At 44.8% G+C, this 13,448-nt stretch overlaps 1 protein-coding gene across 6 annotated transcripts in view; it reads left to right on the top strand.

Moving 5' to 3' along the window:
* Nucleotides 1-13,448, top strand: part of TRIO (trio Rho guanine nucleotide exchange factor) — a 373,890-nt gene that overhangs the window by 218,147 nt on the left and 142,295 nt on the right. The gene's annotated exons all lie outside the window — the stretch shown is intronic.

The raw sequence follows: 13,448 nt of genomic DNA, 5'->3' as shown, positions 1-13,448 counted from the left end.
CTAGAAGGAAAGCCTTTTACGAAAGCTGCTCTCTGGAGACTACGTTTGGGTTCACTGGTTTTTGTAACAGCAGCAGCATTTTTAAGGAAAAATCTTACAGTAGAAGCATTCCAGTTAGCCAACTATGGAGCCTGTTTTGTCACTAGGCTTGGAAATTTATTGAAAAGTGAAAATACATTTTGTTTTCTTGACTTACGCTGTAGGAACTTCTGGTATGTATGAAGTTTGTAGACTGAGGAGAACTTAAAGCTGCTTTAAAGGCTAAGTGGTTCACCTTCACAACTGGAGAATTGTCAGTCCATTCATTCTTTCCTTTTTATATGAAAGACCATCACAGTAGCAGAGAAACTGGTATTTTACTGTGATTTGGTTCCTCTTAATCTCATGTGACCCCGAAGTGACCCAGGTCAGGGAAGGATTCGGTGACAGTTGGAGGCGGGGTACCTAGCAGGACACGAACACAAACATGCCCAGGTGACTGGGAGGGGCAGAACTTGAGGGGAGCTGGCCACACACAGGCATGGAATGTTGTCTGATTCTTCCCCTCGACATGCTTGGACTCCATTTTTAGCCTCAGCCATTTTCTCGGTAGATTTATTTTTTCCTGACCAGCCCCAGAATCTTCCTCAGTCTCCTTTCTCTGGGCTGCACAAATGCCCTCGGACCCACCAGGATACTTGGTAGGTTTTATGCAGGAAGGGGTGGCTTCTTCAGTTGCTGTGTTTTGAAACTTGTTACTGAAAGAAAACTTCATTTAGAACAAATTTCATTATGTGTTTTGAAACCAAATTAACTCCTTTTTTTAAAAAGTATTTTATTATTATTATTTCTTTATTTTTTGGCTGGACTGTGCAGGCTGCGGGATCTTCGTTCCCCAACCAGGGATCGAGCCCGAGCCCCTTGCAGTGGAAGTGCGCAGTCCTAACCACTGGACCGTCAGGGAGTTCCTAAACAAAATTAACTGTGAGAGGAGGGCCAAGAGGAGGAAATCATGCTAATTAAATGTGTGCTTGCATCAAGTCACTAAGTATTTTAGCATATCAGATGAATGAAAAAGTGCTAGAAGATTTAAGTTATCAGAATTAATTTTCTCAAGAAGATCATACAATTTCAAATTACTTGGAGGGAGATAGAAAAAGCAAGTGGCCTTTTTCATTCAGGCAAATACGTGAAGCTTTTTAGAAGTTAACTGTCAAAGGCTCTCCTGACGCGGAGGTTAACCTTCCTCACTCCCAGATGTTCGGCGGTGGTTTTAAGTCTCGCTTTATCCAGAGAGTAGCCCTCTAGCTCTCTCTTGTTTGCAGTAAACTTCTGGCTCTCTGATGAGCAAGTAATACAAAGGTGATCTCATTAACAACCAGCTTTGAAAAAGTGCCAGGTCAAGGTGATATCTGCTGAGTGCTGACTCAGAGATTGTTTTTAAGAATCACACCTGGGAGAAGGTTGGTGGTTTTCAGTCTCGTTGCAGACCAAGCACTTAGATTCAGCGTGGAGACCTTGGGCTCTACTCTCTTACCCCAGAGGACAGAACGCAGATGCTTGTTCCCGGGAAGAGAGAAAAGCGGAACCCCCAGCTGACTCGTGAACAACATGGGTTTGAACTGCACAGGTCCACATACACGTGGCCGTTTTTCAGCAGTAAACTCTACAGTGCTACACGATCTGCGGGTATAGAATCTCAGGTGTGGAGGAACCTCGGACATGGAGGGCTGACTGTAAATCCTACATGGATTTTCGACTGTGCGGAGGGTCGGCGCCCCTAACCCCTGCTTTTGTTCAAGGGTCATCTGGATTTTCACATGGGTGGCAAATATTTTATACCTTGAGGTTGAATACAGAAGGTGGTTGATAGAGGTGTCAGCCCAATTTCACCCTTAAACCCAGATTTGGAAGCATCCTGGGACCCTTTCCTCTTTTTTCTTTTTCTCTGAAAGAAGCCATGAGATGTTTAATCTCCTCTCAGAAGACCTGAAGACTGATAATCTGGCCTCTTTTTTTTTTTTTTTAATGTCTTTGAAGTAGTATTGTAGTATTTAAAAGGAATGCTGATTTTATTTTAGGAGAGTTTTTGTCCTCCTGTATTTTGTCCTCCTGTAATCCCTCTCTTCCCTCCAGTGTTTCTAGCATTTTATTCGCATCCATTCTGATTATAATTCTCCCGTTATTAGGCCTTTGTTACCTGTCCTCCTTTCCTTTTCAGTGCTCTTTGCACTGTTTGTTCATTCGTTCATTTACCCTTTCACTTACTCCTTTCAACGTGTCTCCCACAGCCAACTGTAACATACAGGGAGGGGGTATAAAAATGAATGACCAGTGGAAGAACGTACTTCTGCTTCTGTGTGCATCACGTACTTTAGACACCTGTTGGTTTCTCTTGATAGAGGTTAAGCTACTTGAAGGCTGGAACCCTGTCTCACTTGTCTTCGTAGCCTGCCTCCCAGACTTAGCAAATACTCCGTCAGCTTGTGGGACAAATGATGTCTATTTCTAGCCCATCCTTCTGAGACTTAATGACAGAGGGACATAGTTCCATTTTCAGATATAGCAAAGGCATAATTATTTTCATCCATTCGTTCTCTTCAACTTCATTCTCAAAATTAGGTCCCGAGTTAATTGACAATTACCTTTGAAATGTGCAGGTTATTTGAGGCAACCGGGTGGTGACACTGAGTTCTCAGCCAGAGTTTATTTCTGGAATCGATTCAGTGGCCTCGAGCTGGTTTTTCTTCACTTGATTCCCAGAAACCATGGTTTCCCAGGAAAGATCATTCCCATTTGAATGGGGCTGTGATTCTTGCTGGGTTACGTAAAGAAGCCTTTTGGTTCTGCTTCTGCAAACTTACACACTGAACTGGGACAAATGTTTGTTTGGGGTGATGCCTGGGAAAAGAGGAACCTTTCATTTTATTCAGAAGTCAAAAATAAAGGCGTCCCAAGCACCTGGAGGTTTTTTGGTCACAGCATACCAGCCTGGCTTCATTTTCATGCCTAACGGTTAGGCAGGCAGACCTCTTTCTTTACACCCGGGCCAGCGCCCAGCTCTCCCCGGGGAGGAGGGAGAGCGCCGTCCGGATCTCGCCCTGTAGTGGGTGGCGGGTTACGAGGTGCTCGCCGCTCCTCTCCTCCGGGTGTGGAGCTTCCCAGCTGCGTCTCCCGCCATCCTCACTGAGTTTGAAAACATACCCAGTGCCTTTTCAACCAGCCACCACTCAAAGGGCCCGGATTCCTTTTCTATTCTTCCCCCGTGGAGCTGGAGAACCAACCAGTCAGGCATCTGCCAGGTAAACTAATTCAGGAAACTTGACTACAGGTAGCTGGTGCTCCCCGTGGAGACCAGCTGCCCTCTGACGGATCTCGGGATCATTGGCAGTCATGATGCAGACCTGTTCAGGACGCCCAGCTTTCCAGAGAAGCCCCGTGGCTGTTCTGCATGGCACGACTCTCGGCGGGGGGGGGATCCCAGCCTCTCGGCATCGGGTTCTTCCAGATCCCTTCTGTCTCCTATGCAAAGATCTCTAAAATTTGGTTTCCAACTTTCAAGCCTTTTATTTTGACCTCCTCAGCTGGATTTTACTGATGACTCATCTCTCTATATTCTCTAAAATGATTTGGTTTTTTGTGCATTCCTATGTATGGGTGATACCTTTAAACATATTTCTCAGCTTTTTTAAAAAAAAACTTTTTATTTTGAAATATTTATAATCCCTGAAAGCTGGGAAAAAAAGAAACAGACAAGGGGGTCCCTGCACCCTTCTCCCAGCCTCCCCCCAGGGGTCACATCTCGCATAACCACGAGCACTTTCAAAGCAGGAAAGTGCCTTTGCCACACTCCCCAGAGCTTATTCCTAGATTCTGCTTTCCCCAGGTGTGCAGTGCATGCACTCATGTGTGTGTGTGTGTATGTGTTCGCGTGCACACGTATGCTTAGCTTCGTGAGATTTTATCGTGTGTAGATTCGTGTAACCACCACCACTTGGAATGTACAGAGTCAGGCAGAATCGTCCCGTCACCAGCGGGCTCCCTTCTGCCGCCTCCTTATACCCATGCCTGACCCCTACCCCCTAACCTCCAACCGCTGGCAGCCACTAGTCTCTTGTTCTCCACCTCTATAATTGTACTTCAAAAATGTTCCATAAATGGAATCATACGATATGGACCTTTTTGAGATTGGCTTTTTCTACTCAGCAGAATTCCCCTGAGACCCATGCCTGTTGTTGCGTGTGTCAGTACTTTATTGCTGAGTAGTATTTCATGGTTTGGGTGTATCACAGTTTCTTAACTATTTACCCTTTAAAAGACAGTTAAGATATTGTCAAGTTTTGGCTTTTCCAAAAAGAGAAGCTGTGGACCTTCATGTACAGGTTTTTGCATGAACTTAAGTTTTCATGTCTCTGGGATAAATGCCCAAGAGTACAACTGCCAGGTCCTTTGGTAAACGCATTGTTTTAAAAGAAACTGCCAAACTTTTCCAGAATGCCTGTACCATTTTACACTCCCAGTAGCAGTGTATGAGTGACCTCTAGCTCTTTAACATCTCAGAAGTCCAGTGGGAAAGGTTAAGATCAAATGCATAATATTTTAGGAAGTAAAGTTTACCTTCTATGATCAAATCTCGATAATTTTTATGTTAATATTCAGTTCCTTCGATGAACTCTCTAAATACACTCTTAAATGTTTGATTTCTTTAGCTTGTTTATCTGATATAGACAGAAACGAGCAATTAAATGGCCACAAGCCAGAGAAAGCAAGAGGAAACTCAGGGCCTAGAACCATCTACTACATCATCGCCCCTTGCAAGACTGAGCATTGGATTTGACTTTGGTTTCAAAGTCAACATTCAGTTGCTACCTACTGCTTTGGCAATTATGCCTTCACATAGATTGTGGTATCTGGTTTTTTTGTTTTTTTTAAACTTTGGGTTTGTTTATTTATTTATTTATTATTTATTTTTGGCTGTGTTGGGTCTTCGTTTCTGTGTGACGGCTTTCTCTAGTTGCGGCAAGTGGGGGCCACTCTTCATCGTGGTGCGCGGGCCTCTCACTGTCGCAGCCTCTCTTGTTGCGGAGCACAGGCTCCAGATGCGCAGGCTTAGTAGTTGTGGCTCACGGGCCCAGCTGCTCCGCGGCATGTGGGATCTTCCCAGACCAGTGCTCGAACCCGTGTCCCCTGCATTGGCAGGCAGATTCTCAACCACTGCGCCACCAGGGAAGCCCGTATCTGGTATTAAAAAAAAAAAAAAAAAAAAAAGGTGGTCTTCCCATAGGTGGGAATATCCAAAAAAATAGATCTAATCATTTATGCTTTCTTTCTGTAAAAATATAATCTTTATTAAAATAATTACGAAAGTATACTATAGTGTAGCACATCCCCTTACTTAACTGGCTGAGTGATCTGGGACAGGCTGCTCTGTGGTGCCTCAGCTTTTTTTCTCTCTGCAGAATTGGGAATAACAGCGTCTCTGAGGGCTGTGGACCAATTGGATGCAATTACACACTCACCATCCTAGCTGCCAATAAGTGTCCTTGTTTCTCCTCCTCACCTGCCTTGTTGCTCGACAAATGATTGAAATATAAGACACAGAGGTATAAATACCTGGGTCTGAATACTTGGGTATAATCCTGATACCTTCCTTACTCATCTTTGAGCAACAGGAACTGCTTAATCTGCTTCTGTTGCCCTTTCTCAGGGTGAGCGCCTCACTCTGAGCCTTCAGATCGGCAGTCGAGCCTTGCTGGGTGTACAGCTCCAGCGCTGCGTCCAGCTCAGGGCAGAGGAGGCTGTGACAGAGAATCTTTGCTCATGGTTCCGTCACATTGGCATACATTGCTTTGGTCACATCACTAACGACTTTTGTTCCCAGCCAAAGCTGCAAAATAAATGAATTTTTTCACCAAGTAAATATCTGTAAAACATTTGGGTTGGCCAGTGGGGAAGAGAGATGTTATTATCTAAAAGGAAAATCCTTTTGTCAGTTTAGTTTAATTCATGTAAAGCTTTTTTTTTTTTTCTCCTAGAGAATAGTTTAAATTCATGAAGTTTCTGTTTCTTCTTATCGACCCAATATTTTGAGGCAGAGAAAATTTTTAGATCAAGAGAGAAATTAGAAGTTAGTGTGTAGAACTGTAGGGAACTCTAATATACCTGACAGAGAATAGTCACTTAGTAGATGATTATTAAATGGATGAATGAATAATATACTATTTTATCTTTATTTGTAACTCACTATTACAATGGGGACTAAACATATATCCCTGTGCACTAACTCCAGATTTTATCATTTCTTATTGAAGGGAGAGACTAAATGTCTGCTTCTAAACAGAGAGTCGCAAATGTCTGCTTTAATTAGTTGTTTGTAGATTGGCCTCAGTTAATGTAACCAGGAGGTGAGGCACTTGTACAGAAGTTCGGGGAATACAACATTAGGTCTTAAAATGCCCAGCTGAAAATGGATGTATGTGTAATCTTCTTTACTTGTTAGACTTCTTTTTAGAGGGCATTTTAATATTTTGATACTCAGCTTCATAAACTAAATGTGATAGGGCTTCGGTTAATTGAGAGAAGTAAACTATCCATGTGTATTTCTGTCATGTACTATTTGTTACTGTTTATTGTTCTTATTGAATAAGTGGTAGGAAGATTGATCACCAGCAGTGTTTTGTCAGAAAGCTTAAAAGTTGTAGGTAAGGGCTTCCCTGGTGGCGCAGTGGTTGAGAATCTGCCTGCCAATGCAGGGGACACGGGTTTGAGCCCTGGTCTGGGAAGATCCCACATGCCGTGGAGCAACTAGGCCCGTGAGCCACAACTACTGAGCCTGCGCGTCTGGAGCCTGTGCTCCGCAACAAGAGAGGCTGCGACAGTGAGAGGCCCGCGCACCGTGATGAAGAGTGGTCCCCACTTGCCGCAACTAGAGAAAGCCCTCGCACAGAAACGAAGACTCAACACAGTCAGAAATAAATAAATAAATAAATAAAAGAACGTGACTTTCTTTAAAAAAAAAAAAGCAAACTGGGCTATTCATTTCAGTAACAGTCAAGTGGTCTTAGAAAAAAAAGTTCTAGGTAAGCTGGGCCTATAGAGACTGAAAAGGCTTTTTTGGTTTTGTTGGTGTTTGTTTTCTCTTCCTTTTTATAAAGCACAAAATGCAGAACCACAAGATCAAGGAAGGGTTGGGCTTTCTGCTTGGAGCCCAGGATGTTGATGGATACAAGTTGATGACCAAAATGGGTGAAGATTTTTATAAGAACGAACTTATTTCTCCTAAATGATTTCAAGTCTGTATTCCAAGACAAATTAGATCCCTGGGTAGTGAAAGAACTTGATAGTTAGTTCACCAAATTTGGTGTATTGCTCTCTAAGGAACTGTGGGAAAAGGAAGAGATGCCAGAAGGCCAAAAATGCACTTGTGCATTCTTAGGAAGGTAGATTTCACATATTACTCAGGTTGAGGTCACTCCTAAGCAGAGTTCTAGAAAAGACAGTTTATAAACTGCCTTTTAAAAGGGAAGAAGTGAATGAACAAGTTACGCCATGTGAACTTTATTTCATTCTTTACTAGGTTTCTGATTTGATGAAGAGTATGCAGTGGAATTAGTGAGCATTTAACCAAGCGTTTGACATTTAATTTGTACACAGACAGAAAAATATGGGCTGAATCACTGTGAGAAAGAATCAGTTGAGGGTGTCAGTTAACACAAGACCAAGACTGTCCTTATCCTCCCTTACTGATCTCTGAGTAGACCATGCCAGGAAGAAAGTGTTTGTGATGGGAAGACATTGCTCATACCCTGCCTGTGAATGAGGAAGTCATTTCCAGCCCAGACCCACAATTGGATCAGCTTTCTGATGAAGGGGGTTGATGGGAGGTGGTAGACCAGTCATCCCAGGTGGACCTGAGGCCCCACAGACAGATGGTTTTAACCCCTGGTGTCACCTGCTGTAGGGGAGCAGCCTGTGCAGTTTCCATGTCTTTGAACTGCCTCCACCCACCTATTCAGAACTTCTGCGTCCGTCTGGGACATCTGGAGAGATTGTACATCCAAGTCCAGGCACCCTGAAAACTTGCCTTTGTTGTGTTGAGAGCATTTTATCTTGAAAGTGGTCAAATTGCCATAAAGCCAGGACAGACTCGGTGCTGAAGCAGAAGTAATCATGGCTGCGTTAAAAACCTTACAGCTGAGGCTGGCAGTGGGAGTGCTGGTTAGTGGATGACCTCAGCGGGGCTGGAGGTGGTTTGCACTGCAGACCTCTGTCTCTAAGCACGAGGCCTGTGAGTGGGTGGATTGGCACGGAGGGCAAGTTGATCAAAGTCTAGACCAGGGGCTGCCAGATATATCAGATAATAAAATAGAATCAGAAAAGATCCCAGCAAGAATAAGTCCAAATCTATGACAGAAATTTCATTCATGGGTTTTAATTCATGAGTCTGTTTTGAACCAGAAGTAGGCGGGTTACAGAGGTAACGTAAGCCACATAGGTGGCAGCAGCATGTGTTAAACAAAGAATATTCCTACCTGTGTTGATGGACAGTGTCCACAGTAATTCCTCCCCCAGGGTGACGTATCTGGCCGTAACGAGTGAAGGCAGAGTCACGCCGAGGGGGCCAGTCGTCCCGCCCGCCCACTTGCTGCTGCTTGGGTCACGTCTGGTGCTGCCTTCAGTGCTTCAGTCCCCAAATTGGGGGGCGGGGAGTTCAGAGGAGAGCGATCTGGTGCTGCCAGAGCTGGCCGAGTGCAGGGATAACGTGTTAGTCTCCGGAGAGGGAAGCCAGGATGCAGGAATAGGCACTATCTCCGGAGATTTGAAGAACTCAGGAGGAAGTACACTCAGGCCAGCTGCGCACTGTTTCGGGGAGACGGGGTTGCACTCAGAACGACCCTGGGTGGCGAGGCACTTTCCCCCAACTTGATGCCTCAGGGAGCGACAGCTGCTGGAGGGAGTGTCTTACCCACTAGGGATGTGGTGGAATAAAAAGAAGATTTAAAATTCTAAATCTCAAAACCTGTTTTTAGCAAATTAGACTTCATGGAAATATCTGGGAGGTTGAGGTTCTGGCACCACCCTGATCTCCGAGTCGGCCGTGGGCCCAGCCGTGTCACCTGTGCCTCACCTTGTCCTCGCGTCCACCACAGAGCCCGATGCCCCCCTTCATGGTGTCCCTCCTTAATGTGTGGGCTGCCCTTGCCATGCTCCTGGGGTTTCCTCCTTTTCTGTCCCTCCTTACACATATTTGCCTTGGTATTACTTCATGATACTGACTTTATTTGCCCTCTGCCCCTCCCTCCATACATCCTTCACACATTTCATTTCATCATACTAAGGGATCTTTTATCACCCATCCAAGAATAATCGGTACTCCTGAAACCCTTACTGCTCAGTCAGGTGACAGGCATGTGCCCCCAAATCACAGTTGGTCATTTCAGGCTAAAAAACATGCTGTTCGTGGCTGGAGCAGTTCCCCTTTGATCACTGCTTCCTCTGCCTGAAACGGAATCACGTTCTGTGCTCATAGCAGGTGCCCCTGAAATTCCCCCTGCAAGTTGCCACCTGCTTCTGTTCCCGGCTTTTTTTTTTTTTTTTTTGGCTGTGTCAGGTCTTAGTTGCGGCAGGCGGGATCTTCGCTGAGGCACGCGGGATCTTTCGCTGCGGCGCTCGGGCTTCTCTCTAGTTGTGGCGTGCGGGTTTTCCCTCTCTAGTGTGGCGCGCAGGCTCCAGGGCGCATGGGCTCTGTAGTTGTGGCACGCGGGCTTCAGAGCGCGTGGGCGCTGTAGTTAGCAGCACGCGGGCTTAGTTGCCCCAAGGCATGTGGGATCTTAGTTCCCTGATCAGGGATCCAACCTGTGTCCCCTGCATTGTAAGGCGGATTCTTTACCAGTGGACCACCAGGGAAGTCCTAGCTCCTCCCGGCTTTTACACTGCCCACGCTGGCCCTGCGGCTCACCCATCCCCACTGGTACCTGAATGATTGTCAAAAACAAGAGTAGGGAAATGGATACCAATGGTGGTAGCTTCTGTTTACAGAGTGCTTGTGGTAATTGAGCACTGCCACGCATTTGTGGTCATCTCACTTGATTCTCAAACTCATGGTAAAATGATCCCATTTCATAGATGAGAAAACTGAAGGCAGAGAACTCCAAGGACTTTTCCCAAGGTCACACGGCGGATAAGGACCCCCCAGCTGATGTGTTGTGCTCCTACCTCCAGATGGACCAGGCTTGTAGCCTGCGTTCAGACTGTGCATCTGGGAGCGATTGTAGCTAGAGCAGTCCCCAAATCTTGGGGGTCCCATCTGACCACCCACTGAACCAGCTGGAGACTCAGTGCTTTCCTGGGGATCCCTCTCTAGCGAGGAAGGGGCTTTTTCAGGGGCTTTCTCCCAGCAGAGCTTTGGCTCCTTCTTTAGGCTCCAGCCAGCACAGGCAGTGAGGGGAAGGGACTGGGATAGGGGACGCACAGGGGTCAGACCCAGCCGGATGCTGCATCGAGGACCAGGCTCTCCCACAGCTTATCACGGGAGTTTTCTTCCAAGAACTCCATGGGTCTTTCTAAACCAGCCTTCTCTCTGGATCCTGGACCGTGACCCAAGTCTGTACGCACCTGCACCCCATTCTGGGCTGGGTTCAAGTTCTCCTGCGTGGAACGCTCCTGGCCACAGCTCGGATGGCCTCTAGGGGGCAGCGTTGCCTAACTCCGGCTGCCTGGCCATCACCTGGCTGTGGGCACAGTTCTTCTCTTAGAAGTGGATTCCATGCTGCTGAGAACTTGGATAAAATACAACTCCTCTCTCACTGTCGGGCAAAGACTTTTCTTTTCTTTGTAAATTAACAGCATGCACAGAAGTACAGTTTTTTTTCACTCTCAGGAAGTCTATGGTAAAAATTTCACAGGCATCCTAGAGACTATTTCTCATTCCTTTATTCAGACGTTATTTTGGGCATCACATGTACCACTTCGAAAGCTTAAAAATAGACTTTGTCTGACTCATATTGTATCATGATATGCATCAGTTCATCATCGGTTGGCATTGGAAATGACCTTTCTCTGAGACTTTTTCCTCCAAAATGAATGAGCATATTTCCTGTAGGACCCGACAGAGAAATTCTAAAGGGGCAGAGGAACTTTGGGCGTTTTAATCATGGACTTAAATGTAGTCTCGCTCCTTCTACTTAGTTATTTTCCCCTTTTCAACTGCGTGAACCCCTCCATAGCTGGGCCCTTCCCTGGCTCCGCAGCCGGCTGGGCGGCGTGCACCCTCCACCATGGATGCGTGTCGAGATGTCCAGGCTCTTGAAGGAGTTAGCTAGTTCTTTCAGAACTTACCAGGAAGAGAGGAAAGGGTTTGACCCACACGTACTTGTGGCACTTTCCCCAGAACCAATGGGAAGAGAGTTCTGTAGGATCTGGACTAATTCCAGCACCTCTTCCCTCGTACTGCACTGTTTTTAGGTGTAAAAAGATTTAAATGCGGCACGGTATTCAGTTTACCGGACTAAGTGACATATTTTGAACAATTGGTTGGAACTTGGACGTGTTTTGAAAAATACCCAGAGAAGGAACACTTCTAAAAACTTTGTGATTCTTATCATCAAAATTTCTCTTGCAAGAACAAAACTATAATAGTGGCTAACATATGTTATTTTGAAGAAATATGTATCGTCTTGTTGAATCTTCTCAGTAACTCCCTGGAGTAGGCATTATTACCATGTCCATTTTATAGATGAGAATGCCGAGACGTGGATCCAGGTAAGTTGCCCTAGGTCACACCCTAGGAAATGTTAAGTCAGGATTTGAACTCGGGCAATCTGGCTTCAGAACCCATGCCTCGTAATCGTTATTCCATATTACGAGAAAAGTGTTTTTTAATTATTTGTGGATAAAACGCTTTTTAATTGAGATATAATTGACATATTATTAGTTTCAGGTTTACAGCATAACGATTCAGTACTTCTATATATTGTGAAATGATCACCTTCCCGTGGAAGGTTTTTCATGGGAATTACTAGAGCAAATTGGGAGATTCTTTATGGTCATAATGCTTTCATCCTTCCTGTTATTTATAACTGCAGCAACCAGTTTCATGAGAATTTAGAGAACAAAACAAAATGAAAAACAAGAGTATGTTATTGATTGGACCCTTAATAGATGTGCAAAGTATCAGTCCGTATTTGGTCTGTCGATGAATGGCATTTTTTCATGTTGAAATGCAGTATCCATGTGAAGTGTGACCAGGTCTGGAGGCCTCCTTCCTGATACTGTACTGGCTTTGCTCATAGGTTGGCGCTGCTAATAGGTTTGCCCATGTTGTTCAGGTCACTTCATCACCTCTGGCCTCTTTTCCTTAATCTGTAAGATCACAGAGATGAACCAGCCTCTGTCTAAAATGCCTATAATTAAAATCCTTGGATTGTATGAAATTTGATATCTTACAAAGGTGGGTAAATAATATGATACAAGTTGACATTTTAACATTTTTAGTAAAATTAACTCTTAGGACCCCAAGTACTTGACTAAAAGTAAGTTCTTTGCCAACACTTCCCTTATTTTTAAATTTACCTGCCCTATTTAAAATACTTATTGACCTGACAAGAGCCAGCTGGCAATACTTTGTTTTCAACTGAATATATATGTTTAAGAACAAAAGAACTCTTAAAAGGTTAGTTTGGATTTGCCATCATTAGTCATTAGGGAATTGCTAATTAAAACCATAATGAGATACCCCTCATTTTGAATGGCTACAATTAAAAAGACCGACCACCGCGGTATCCATAACGATGTGGAAGGATTGGAGCTCTCATACACTGCCGGGGGCAGCGGGGGCCGGGGAATGTGAAATGAGCCACTTTGGAAAACAGTTTGGCATTTTGTTAAAAAGTTAAACATACACCTACCATATGATCCAACCACTCTGCACCTAGATGTGTACCTACAAGAAAGGAAAGCACAGGTGCATACGGAGACTATACACCAGTGTGCATAGCGGCTGTGTTTGTAATGGCCCCAAACTGAAAACAACCCAGATGTCGTCAACATCTGAGTGGATAAATTGTGGCGTTGACACAGAATGGAATATTACTCAGTAACAAAGAGGAAAGAACTGTTGATACACACAGTAGTACGGATGAAATCTCAAAATAACTATGCGGAAAGAAGCCAGACCAAAAAAGAAGAGGACCTACTGTATGATTCCGTGAATGTAATTCTTTTTTTTAGAAAATGCAAGCTAATCTGTAGTGGCAGAAAGCAGGCTGGAGATCGCCTGGAAGGAAGACAGAGGGAGGGATTACCCAGGGGCACGGGAAGACTCTTGGGGTGATGGAGCTAGTTACTGACTTGATAGCGTTGATCTTTTCATAGGTTTACATGTGTCCAAACTTATCAAATTGCGTATTTTAAACTTGTGCCGTTTCTTCTGTGTCCGTCAGGCCTCAGTAAGCAGTGGTGCTCTGTCAGCC

Source organism: Balaenoptera physalus (genome assembly GCF_965194825.1).
Source record: "Balaenoptera physalus genome assembly, chromosome: 3".
Taxonomy (NCBI): Eukaryota; Metazoa; Chordata; class Mammalia; order Artiodactyla; family Balaenopteridae; genus Balaenoptera; species Balaenoptera physalus.
Note: the sequence above shows the minus strand (reverse complement) of the source record. Positions and strands in the feature narration are given on the sequence as shown.